Genomic DNA, 12,311 nt, shown 5'->3' with positions numbered 1-12,311 from the left:
CACTGGTGTTGAACAAATCATCATCTTTAAATCAGTTTTATAGCTGATTTAACTTACTCACATTTTAATACTGAAAACTGTCTTAGTAAACAATTTAGTACTAATATGAGAAATTTGTATTTCTTAAGCAACAATTGTCTCTTTTTATTCGAAAAATATTTTGTAGATGAATTTCTCGTCCAACATGTCATGAGCGACATCCATGTGTAGATTTTTGAGCAATCACAAGAGAATCTGTTAATATTTATTAAAGGACACCACGTCAGCAGAGAGCTTTGGTAAATACGGGTTGAACTGAACAAACACTAAAGAGGCCACAGGCTGGCTGTGATAACCTCTATCTCCAGATGGTAGACTGGAGTTTAAGGGAAAAGGAGACAGAGGAGTGGAGGGGTCAGCTGTCAGGAATGAGGAAATCCCACCCCTGGCCCCAGCAGATAGAGGACAGGAAGCACTGCCGTTTGCATACAAATTCACCCTCTGCGGTGCAACATGTGCGGCTCGGGGCATGTGTGTTAAAAGCAGGGGAGGAGACCTGCAGACTGTTGATAGTGCATTGTCAGGTGGCCATTATGTGCCTGATGACATCCACAGGCCATGACTGTGGAGACAGAGGAGCACAGATAAAGAAGAAACAGGAGTCCCACTCATCACGAGGCGATCTGAGCAGCAACAAAAGGCAGATTGAATTGAATTTTAATTTAAAAATATTAGAAAAGTCTAACATTAATTAAGCATACTTATTGTAGTCAATTCTGGTCCATTTTAAAAGGCGACATAAAATAAATGAGATTCCTTTCATTTCTTTAGTCTTCTTCGGTTGACCTAAATAATCATCATCAAATAAATCAAGTAAATAAATGACTCATAGTACATGCTTTAAAACATTCCCACCAATCGCACAACACAACTCAAATCCTGTTTATCTTGTGAATAAATGTCACGCATTCTTTTGGCCCGTCTTCTTTTTGGCTTCATCACAAACAAGCTGAACCGACAGTGTCTGACAAAGCATTTTAAACACTGTAGGCCTATGTTACGCTCTCCATATCTGCTGACACACATTATTAAACCGCTCTTCCTGCATTTGCTGAATCGGCGCTGATTTACGATGCTGTCACCCCCGCAGAGTGATCCCCACAGGTGACGACAATTTTCTCTGTGATCTCCGACAAACACTGACAATTTTATGGCTTGTGTAATTAAAAGCCTTAAAAACACACAAGCACCAAAGTTGACTCAGGCATGAAAGGAAGGGAAGCAGTTGAGAGTTGGTATTAGGTTGTAGTCTGACTGACAAGGCATTTGGAGATCCCAGATAAGGAAGTAGCATTAGACAATATGCAATTACTCACCGACTGAACTTTAGAAAACTGTTCCACCAATCTTGCATTGTACTGTTCTAACATTGCCAGTCTCAAGATGGACAGTTCTAACCCTAACCCTAACCCAACAGCCAGAAGTTTGGTCAGGAATTCGGATTGTGTCATGTTAGCAGAGGTCTAACTCCACAGTCACAGATTGTTTTCATTTTCCAAGTTGTCATCTTAAGCCACAACTGACGCTGACTCAAGTGACATCACTTGAGGCAACTAGAGTCAGTTGAGTCAACTTGAGTCAGAAACTTGAATCATTTGGGGCACCTGGAAACATGCTTGTAAACACAATTTCCCTTTAAAATGGATGGACGAACGGTTTTAAACCAACAGTAGTAGATGTGTCAGTAGATGTGAAGCTTATATGAGGCTTCAGCAGTCTGAGTTAGTCATGTCAAGTGGATGTCTGCTATTTTACAGTCTTTTTTTAGCATCAAATTCCCTCTTTGTGTTTCCGTGTTGAGCTGTGGTGGAAGTATAGTAACAAAAAGAGAGACTTTGGCAGTAAAAAGACTGTAATGTTGAAAGATATCTACTTAATTTGACTCATTAGGAAGGCTGAAGCTTCATGCTAGCTTCAGATCAACTTTAAATACCTTTTTGCACAGAAGAACGGTGGATTTTGTCCTCCTACGTACCATTATTAAGGGATCTTCTAATGGTTGGTATGAACAGGAGGAATGATGATGAAATTGTGAACCTGTCTTTTAATGCAAAACGATAACCGTGTTAACCTTTAAATGAACAGTGTGAGGTATACACGAGGAGAGATGAAAAAACAGATATTATGTAAGAGGACTAATGATGGTACAGTTTATGGCTACAGTGTGATTTCACTCCTAGCTGCAGGTATTGTGAGCAGTTTGGCGCAGACAGATCAAGGGATCCATTTCTGACTGAGACTGATCTTGATAGCACTGTTGTTATCTAGCGTCACACCCCTGTCAAGTGACAACAGCTGCCTGAAAGTAATGGAGCGTGTAAACTTTCCCCTCTTGAGAACCAAGAGTATACACATTTTAACAGCATCTGATTTCACTTGTTTCCATGCAGGTTTTTTGATTGACATGAAAGCACATTCTCTATGGTACCTGAGACAAAAAGATTTATGAGGGAGACACTTTCCCTGTGTGTTTTTCTTATCTTTACTTCCTTCTCAACAGTCAGTCATGGCATGAAATTAAATTCTTTAATAACAGTTAAATACACTCATGACCCTTTACAGCCGATTGATGCATATTCTTTCATTTTAACAGCTCTTAGAGGTCTAGAAAATTCAACTCTTCGGCATTTCACAAGGGAAAAAAAGTAACGATTCAAGAAAAGTACAAGAAAATCATACATTTTTGGTTTTCTGCATTGGTCCAGACTGAAATACTGCAACTCTTACTATTCCTAATGGATGAATTGCCATGAGATTTTATACATACATCTTACAGACTTTGGGGATCTCCTGATGTTCCTTGCAATGAAACCAGCAGGACAAAGGTTTCACTTATCCTGTGAAATATCTCAACATGGATTGGTACAAATTCATGGCTCCCACAGGATGAATCCTGATGATTTGTAGTAGAGTGAAATGTCTCAACAACTGCTGGATGGATTGTGATGATATTTGGCACTCACATTGATGTATTTGCTAACCGTGATGATCCCCTGACATTTCTTTGTGCCTCATCATCAGATAAAACAGCTAAATCTGACCAATAGTTGAAAAATGAACAACATCCCCCTCAACCTCTGCTCACTTCCTGCCAATTAACATGTTCATGCAATGTCAGCATGCTTAAACTGTACAGAACCAGTGCCAAAAATGTAATAAATATGTAGTGGTTCCAAAAACATGTAACTATTTTCATCTTTGCTAGCTCATTTTCCACATTGTTGCTCAGCAAACACTTAATATGAGCTCAAATCTCAGATGACTTCACATGATGACCTTTCTGCTTATCTTCACACAAAATGAATCATATATTAATAATAATAATAAAACACACACACACGATAAAGATTGCCAAAGACATCACAATCTGCCCAATTTCTACCTTCACATTACATGACTCCTAATGATGAAAAACAGATTCTGGACTTCAAATTTTTATACTCACATAGTTTTCGCATGCTTTATTCACAATGAGCATTACAGATCCGTATTGAGCAGCTGGCCTGGCTACAGAGTTTTACCATTTTTTCTTTCTCCAATTTTACTGATCCTGCAACCTGTCCGAGTTATGCTCAGAAACACTGATGAGACACAGACAGAAAGTCACATTTAATCTCTATAACATCCGAGGGTAAAACATAACTGTCAGTAGGCTCATTTATGTCAAAGCATATAATGAATCCCAGACTTTGCTGCTTGCTTGCTTCTACAGGTTGTGATAATTGCATTTCTATAGTGTCATGGAAAGATGATAAGCTTTGTGAGACGAGGAAGGGCGTCACTTCCTCTGCATTTCTCTTGAAAAGACGTACAACTCTAAACATGTTCAGCTGTTTATGTCACTACGACCGAAAGAATGTAAACTGACTGCTCCCCTCTCCAATTCATCAGCGTATCCCAGGATGCTTGTGTGGCGTAGATTATAATCAGTTGTTGCACAGCGATGGTGTTTTTTTTTCACTCCATTTTTCCTGTCGTTTCTTTTCCAGGCATGGCCATATCAAGCACATCGCAACCTTTCTCAGACTCGTTGGCACCTAACATTTAATCTCAAACTCTTTTTTTTTTTGAGTTTGAATGTGTCGGTTATTGTGTGAGAACATGGCAAGTCCAATTTTGGAGGTTTAATGGTTTCGCTTGAGTTTGCAATCACATAGTTTGTGTTCCCATTGTTCTAAATGTAACATTATGTGATATGTCAATCCTCGAGCACAAAACTCTACCTGCTCGTTCAAACCTGTGCATGCCATTGCGTAAGACAAGGCGAGAGGGATCGAGGCAAGTCTGGGATGTTTGTGGTTGCAAGGGAAATCTGCAAACTAATTACACGAGGCGATGCAAACGGATGCCCTCGTTAGCCGTGAATGACTGAGGAATGTTCTGAATCGTTTTTTTTACGTAACACATTTCAACATCAAAGCGTATATGCACGAACTGCGTTAAAGAATTCCCGTTCTGGCCGTGGAAAACAGCAACAAGACCACGCTCCATTTTACAGGAATTTATAGCATTTGCATTCGAGGTTACATGAGAATGCGGAATTTAAAGTGATTAAAGGTGCCCGCTGATTCTCAAATTGATTAACGAGTCTTGCATATCTCACAGCTAATGTCATAAGTTACTGAAGCTTTCTGGTGTTGGTAAAAGTCTGTTTAACAGCTGTAAAGCATGTATGTGGATTATGAAGAAGTTTAATTGTGCTGGATTGTTTTTAAGTTCTTCAAAGATGGCTTTTGTGGAGCAAGAAGTTCCTGAGCACAAACCAACAGGAGAGCAGCTGTTCACTGTTAGCTGGATCAGTTAGTGGTGTACTGGAGTGCATTATATTAAGTGTTCCCAATATTCTGTCCAATCCTTTAACATGCATGAGGAGCGGCAGAGCATTAATATGATTATAAATATTATTAATATTATTAACGGGGTTGGGAAGGTTACTTTGAAAATGTAATAGGTTACATTACTAGTTACTCTCTTTTAAATGTAATAAAGTAATGTAACTATTTCAATTAATGCAATGTATTACATTTGATTCTAATTTTCCAACAAATGTTTCCAGCTGTTAGGGTAAGTGTACCCATTAAACCCACCAAAGGTTCAGGTGTTTTTCATGGATATTGACATGATTTATAAGGAGATTATTTCTTATAAATCAAGAATTAGCTCTCATTTGAAAATGTATTCATTAGTTCATGTAGATTTTGGAATATTAAAAAAAAGGTATTTTATGAAAAAAGTCAATTTCAATATATATATATATATTATATATAAAATAAACTCTAGTATGCTCAACTATGATCTCAATAATAAACATAAAGTAGAATTATCACCTTTCTGGCCAATCAGCAAAAACTGAAAATATATAAACATCGTAAGTAGCCTCTGTGGTAGATCTGTTGTATTAGATTACAGAGGTGTAATAAAGTATTCCCTGAGTGTATATATGCAAATCTGAAGTTACAATAAAACACCAAATGACTATTATACTGGCATTCTGATTTTTCATGGAAAGTCCAACCCAGTCAAAATCCACCTAACACAGCAAATCAGCCAGTAAAAACCAATCCTCCACTTAGAGCCCCTGACAACCATCAGCATCCAGCGTCAGCCTCCTCCCTCTCCAGCACAATACTCCACCTGCAGCCTTTACCGCCCACAGAAAACCTCTCAATCCCACTGTCAGTCCTTTTCTGCAGCTTTGTTCATCCAGCTGCAGTCTCAACCATTCCATGAATGTGCCAACCTGCATGCTCCAAAGATTCAAAAAAGCCACTTTCAAAGCTGCTCTCCTGCCTCAATGACAGGCAGCTGCATCAGCCTCCAACCTACAGCAGTCACCTGAAAATTGTGTCTGCCTGCAGCTTCTGGCAGACATCTGCAGCCACGGCCTCCTACACAGCTAGCCAGCAACAACTTGAGCCTCTGTATGCAGGTTGCATATTCATGTACACGATCCTTCCAACTTCAGACATCACCTGCAGGCTTTGACAGTCAACATTTGCAGCCAAATGTACTTTGGCATCCAGCATCTGCCTTCCATCTCCAGGTGCTGCCTAATCCTTTGGCTCAGGCAAACAGTCTCAGCACCAGCTCACTACCTTTGCCAAACGCCTTTGAGAACCAGCAACAATAGCCTCTACTAACAGTTGTCAGAGTTCAGCATCAGCCAAAATCTGCAACCATCTAAAAAACCTCTGCCAGGCACCCATAGTCAGCTTCTACCAGTGTGAAACTCTGTAGATGTGGCCCCAGCCTCTGTAGTTGCCACATGCAGGTTCCTACAGTCTCTTGCTGAGATCCCATCATCCAGCAGCTTCAACCACTACATTTGCCTGACAGCCAGCTCCTTCTACAGCCATAAACATCCAGAACCTGCGGCTATCACCAGTCAACTGTAACCCCAACATCACGTTTTTCCTGACAGGAATCGCCAACCGTCTGCACACAGGCTCCATCAATCCCCAAATACTGTCTTTGAGGTTAGCATCGGCTTCCAAGACAAACCTCTGACAGCCAGCTGTGTCCTCAAACCGCTGCCTACCGCCTTGGATAGAAAGCCTAAGAGTTTCCACCTGAAGCTACTGCTGTGTTAAAAATCTTAGATAATATGACGTTCTTGTTTCTGGTTTCTCCTTGCATCATTTTTTCCGCCCTCATTTAACAATCCGGTGATGTTTTCTTCTTCTCCATCCAGTCAGCCCCAACCTCCACCTACAGATTCTTAATGGTGCAGGTCCATCCATGGCCTACAACCTCTGCCATCCATCTGTAGCCATAACCTCCACATGAAGTAACAGCCACAGTTTCCAACAGACAGCTGCAGTCACGATATCCAGCTACACTTTTACATCTGTGTTGTATTATTATCATAAAAATATGATTCTGGCTTCATTCAGCAGCAATTTGGTGATCATTTGTTATTGTAAATGTGTTCTTTAATCAAATTTAAGATGAAATGACTCATTCATTTAGATTATTTTACTTAAAATATAACCAGACACCTTCACTACCTCCTGCAACACATCAGATCTGCTCAAAAGACTAAAAAACTATGCCTGTGGGTATTTCAGCTCTCCTAAACAGCATGATAAATACTACTTATATGACACTGTATTACCTCTACTGTACATGTTGAAGCTATCAAACATTTAATAGGGAATCCAGGCTATGTTTTGAGCTGTCAAGCTGTGGACACATGTAAAATATTCCAGAACAGGGGCAGTCCATGCAATAAAAACCACTGGAAAGCTTAATACAGTTTTATTTTTAACGTTGCCCTCTGATCACCAGCAATGAAGGGGGAGAGTAGCACCCATAATAATAATCCAGTAATACGAGATATATATTTTTATGTTATGTATGTAGCTCTAGCAGGGTCCATCATGCTGCCAGTAGATGTTGGTGCAAATACTCCTCAGCGAAATTATGAATGCAGGATTAATTGTAGTGGGTTTTTTTTACTTTGAGGTATTTTGTCTAATAAATAAATAACACATCTCAATCTGTTTACATGCCACAGTTTACCAACAGAGACAGAACTGGGACAGCAGTGTGCCTGTAAACACTCTCATTGTGTTGTAGAGGAATGAGTCTTTTCCTCTTGGCCCCTCTGGCACGGTTCCCTTGGCACAGAGCACCGAGCGTGCCGATAAGAACGCGCCCCTCTGTCTCTGCAGCATTCCAAGTATCCTGCAGCGCGAACACCCCAGAGTCCCAAGCCACGAGACGAGTCTGGCCCGGCCCGGCCTGACCCACACCCCGCTCACTTGACCCCCCCACCCTCCTCATCGGTCCACTCAACCTCAAGAACAATGACAAGTACCCAATCCAATAAGGGGACTGAAGAAGTGGGACGTGGACGCACATGTGAAGCACGACAGGCATGTACGTTAGTTTCTCTGAGGCCCCCGTCCTGGAATGCACGAGAAAGAATGCATGCAGGCCATAACAATTCTGGGAAAAGTCAGTTTCAAAGTCTTATCTTGCGAAGGAAGTTCGGCAATTCATAGAAAGATGCATTTATCCACTTCTGTCAAGGTGCAACAACCTGTAGGAGGTGAAGTTTACCAACATAGGAGCAGCATGAAGCATGTTTGTGGATCATTTCTCACTTTTTAAGTACATGATAACAATCTACACACTAAAACAAACCGTGGACCACGATAAGGCCAGAAAGCTACAAATGTGTTAACCTCTTGTTGATTAAACTGCAGACTGGTCAATGATTGGATTAAACAGTCACTTATCAGAGATATCAGAGATATTCCCCTTATGCTCAAGAATCTCTTGGCAGGCTCACGAGCTTTAAGAAATCCGCGCCAACTTTCATTATCTGTCAGTTCTTGTAGAGAGATAAGTCCGCCCTTTTACACAAACAATCTATCTTTATTCCCATGACAAGTTATGATCTTACAGATAAGGGAAATTCCTTCAACAAATACCTCAGATATCTTCCTCCCTCGAGATCAAGTCGATAATGTGAATTTTCCCTTTGAGTATTCACTGAGTTTGTCAAATTGGGGACAGAGCTTGATACATAATTTGGCTCCATGCATCTATTGAAGTGTCTGGTTTGTGACATGAAGCATTCAGTGGGGTGTCGGGACCGTGGAGGCATTCCTGTTTTATGACAGCAGTAGGGAAACTATCTTTCAAGCAGCAGACATAGACACAAGCCGCTGTATTAGCGGCTAAGTGAAGAGTATCTGACTTGGCAGATTCATTGCTGTTGACCTTTGAGTGTGACGGCTCAGCGTTTGATCGCTCCCCCTGCTGGTGGTTTGTGGTAGAGCAAGAAAAGCAATAAAAGACTCAATAATCTCAAAAAGCCATAAAGCTTTCCTTAATTAGCAATAATAACTTAACTATAATACAGTGAAAGTGAGAATAATGATGTTTAGCAGGTGATTTCTCAAGTCTCACCCAAGGACATAACAGCACATCTGGATTGACCACACATTTGGAGCCATTTTTGGTAACTTTCCCTGACCTAAAATCCATTTGTATGACGTACTGGCATGAATTTAAAGTTGCCCTCCATTTAAAAAAGTTTTCATTTATTTTTATTTCTCTTGGAGGAGCCTTTATTTTCCGTGTAGAATGATGTTTGTGCAGAATTTGTTCTCACATTTACTTGCTGAAGGAGGAAAGTTTATTTCTGCTCACCATAAACCTAAATTAAAGTTACCTATCTACGAGCAGGATTTGTGACATCACAACGTATATTGGGCCAATCATGGTCCAGTATGCAACTCACGTCATTGCATTTCCCAGAAGATGAACATTTCCTCATTTCATGAACTCAGAGCTTTCCAATCTTTATGGTCTGAAATCTAATGTATTCATTCCACTGATTTTAAACTGCATGTTATTTAATATTATTAGAATTATAAATGGGGAAATTGCTAAAACTAAAAAACACGTAGTGATCCTGGAATTTGTTGGTTTCCTTTTTTTCAGATTGGGTAATCTTAGTATTTGTGTTGTAACCATTTGGAGTGTCAGAAACTGAACTTTTTACCTCTGACTAAATGTTTCAGCTACAACAGTAAAAGTGTTGTGAGTTGAAATTATGTCAAGAGTTTTTGGTCCAACTATTATTTCTACGGTCAAGGAAGAACTTCAAGTTCAAGACCTGCTGAGGCATTTTTTAAGATTTTGTACTGGACACTTAAAGCCTGACACAAGTTCTTTGCCAGAGTAGCTACTTTCAGCATTTCTCATATACTTACTAAAGGGGCACTCCACCCGTTTTACTCATCAAGTACAGTGTACTCATCACACAGTATTATTCAGCCTGTGAAAACTGTAATATTTTGTCTTCTGAAGTTCAAAAAGATAAGTGATGATGTCATCAGGCTTGGAGACTACACATTTTTAGCACAGAGCTTGTGTTACAAACTGGAGGAGTTGAGTTTAGAAGATGTAGGCATAAGATGCTATCGAGTTGCATTATAGGGAATGTAGAACTAAGTGTTCCCTTAGACTAAAAGTCAGGATAACTCAACCTTTGCTCATCAATTTAAACATTCCTTTTTCATTTTCTCCTTGCGAGTCAGTCAGCGTGATGAAGTGCAACTTAATTGATGGAATGTTTAAAAGCATAATATAATATAATGGCACTAAATGATGGTAATCCAAAAAAGAGGGCAAAGAATGAATTCCTTTAGAGGAAAGCTGTCCTTTGTTTGCATCACTCTACTAGTTGCACTCTTAACATTGGTCCTGATAGAATTTAGGGTCTAATGTGGGCAATTTAATTCATTACGCTAATCAATTTAGCGATTACTCAATCATCATGCAGCCCAAAGCAAATTTTTCCTGTGAATCATTACGTAAATAAGTCTGTCCTTTACAGGCTGTCCAAACTCTCCCTGGACTTGAATCAGCCTCCCTCCTCCTCCCTTTTACTAGGCCCCTTCAAGGAATCTCCACATATAAAAACCTTTTCACCTCCAGGGAGAGAGAGAGCGAGGGAGAGAGAGAGCGAGCCAGAGGAATGCCTGCCTTGCCAAATTCCTTAGCGCTGTTTGTTGGGGCTTACAGTGCTAGTAACACAGGCTACCAAATACCAAAGTGAGAAGTCACTGGACTCAGAAACAGCACTTCAGAACTTCTTCGTTGCAATTCTGTGATGGCAAAAAATGCAAAAAAACACATACTTCTTGAGATTGTTTTCCATTTTATTTCCATTCAGTCAGTGTGTCCATCATTAAGGAGCCAATAAAACATAACTATTTCCCTCCTGGCCTTTCAAGCGTTTCTGAGGTTCAGCGCCCCACATGTTTGATATTAACATTCCATGAGCGCTAATGATGAGGACAAAGCAGGGCCGCAGGGGAAGGTTCATGACAGCATTGGCATGGTGCACACATTCCTGCACTGAATCTTTGCAGGACTAGTTGGAGGGCCTCTGCAGGGTGGTGGTGCTGGTGCTGGTGCTGGGGGGGTTTGGTAGAAGAGTAAATGGTGGGGTTAAGGAGAGTGACGGTAGAAACTGCCCTCTCTCTCTCCCTGGTGTCTGGGGCGTCTGGTCAGACATGTACATATGTGGTATTTTCCCAGTTATGATGGACGTGCAGGGAGGACAGACACTCCTTTGGCTCATAACGACATTCTTTTCTCTGGATGTAAATGCGAAGCGCGCGTTAACGCTGCATTCCAGGGAAAGAAAAAAAATTGGAGCATGCAGCCTCCTACGAGGAAAAGTGTAAAGGATTGCCGCTTTAATGTCAGAATCCCAACAAAGTAACTCAGATTTCTGGAACCGACCTAGAGTTATACAAATATGACCGAATGCGCCAAGAATGCTTGACAATTTTCTAAAGGCCATCTCAAGTCTTTAAAAGCACTACTGAGGCAAATTTCCACCATGGTTTGATAATAAAATCTCACAAGTGTTAATGTGCGTCAGTGGAAAGTATCTCTGCTCTGGAAATCAAGTATATTCTTGTGTTTTTTACCCAGTTAGAAGACTGGAACATAAAGAGATCTGAGGTTGTCCAAGCTTGTATGCAACACAATAGAAGACAAAAAGTCTTAGGCACTAGAGTCAACAATGGAACCTCTAATATTTCTACAGTACGTCAGATTTACAATTGATGGACGTTCTGAAATAATTGGCAAACACTCTGGATGAACTCCAGTGTTTTGTGGACAACCATCATGATTCACAGTTTATTCAGTGTAACCGCGACCACTAGCTTGCAGCCGCTCAGACAGCTGAGCACGTTGATTGCATGTTGCAGCGTGTCGGCCGAGGTAGTCGGTGAGACAGCAAACCACAGCTGAAACAATTAATCAATTGATGGGATCTTAATAAGTAACATTGATAATCATCAAAGTCATCTAACATCCTTAAATGTTAAGATCCAGTTTCCCAAATGTGATGATTTGCTGCTTTTCCTCGTCTTAAATTAGAGTCAACTTATCGATAGCTGAATATGACTCTTTGGACACTTTGTAACAGGCATTTTTTTGTTTCTTTCTTATGTGATTGAATAATTAAACATGAAAGTAACAGGTAGATTAATTGGTGGTTAAAATAATCTTTACTAGCAGCTTTAAAGCTCAAAAATGCAAATTAAAGATATATTCGCAAAATATGTTTCAAGCCAATAATGACAGTTTTAACCAGATTTGTAGTGGTGCAATCCCATAGACAGGCTGGTTTTTTGGGTTGTAAATGCAAACTACTGCATCTTTTACATCGTATGCAGGCACAGAACATCTACACTTGCAAGATATCGACTCCAATTTTCTCAGTGTCTTCAAGC

The sequence above is a fragment of the Scomber japonicus genome, chromosome 7, assembly GCF_027409825.1.
Source record: "Scomber japonicus isolate fScoJap1 chromosome 7, fScoJap1.pri, whole genome shotgun sequence".
NCBI classification, from domain to species: domain Eukaryota; kingdom Metazoa; phylum Chordata; class Actinopteri; order Scombriformes; family Scombridae; genus Scomber; species Scomber japonicus.
This window is presented reverse-complemented; position numbering follows the sequence as displayed.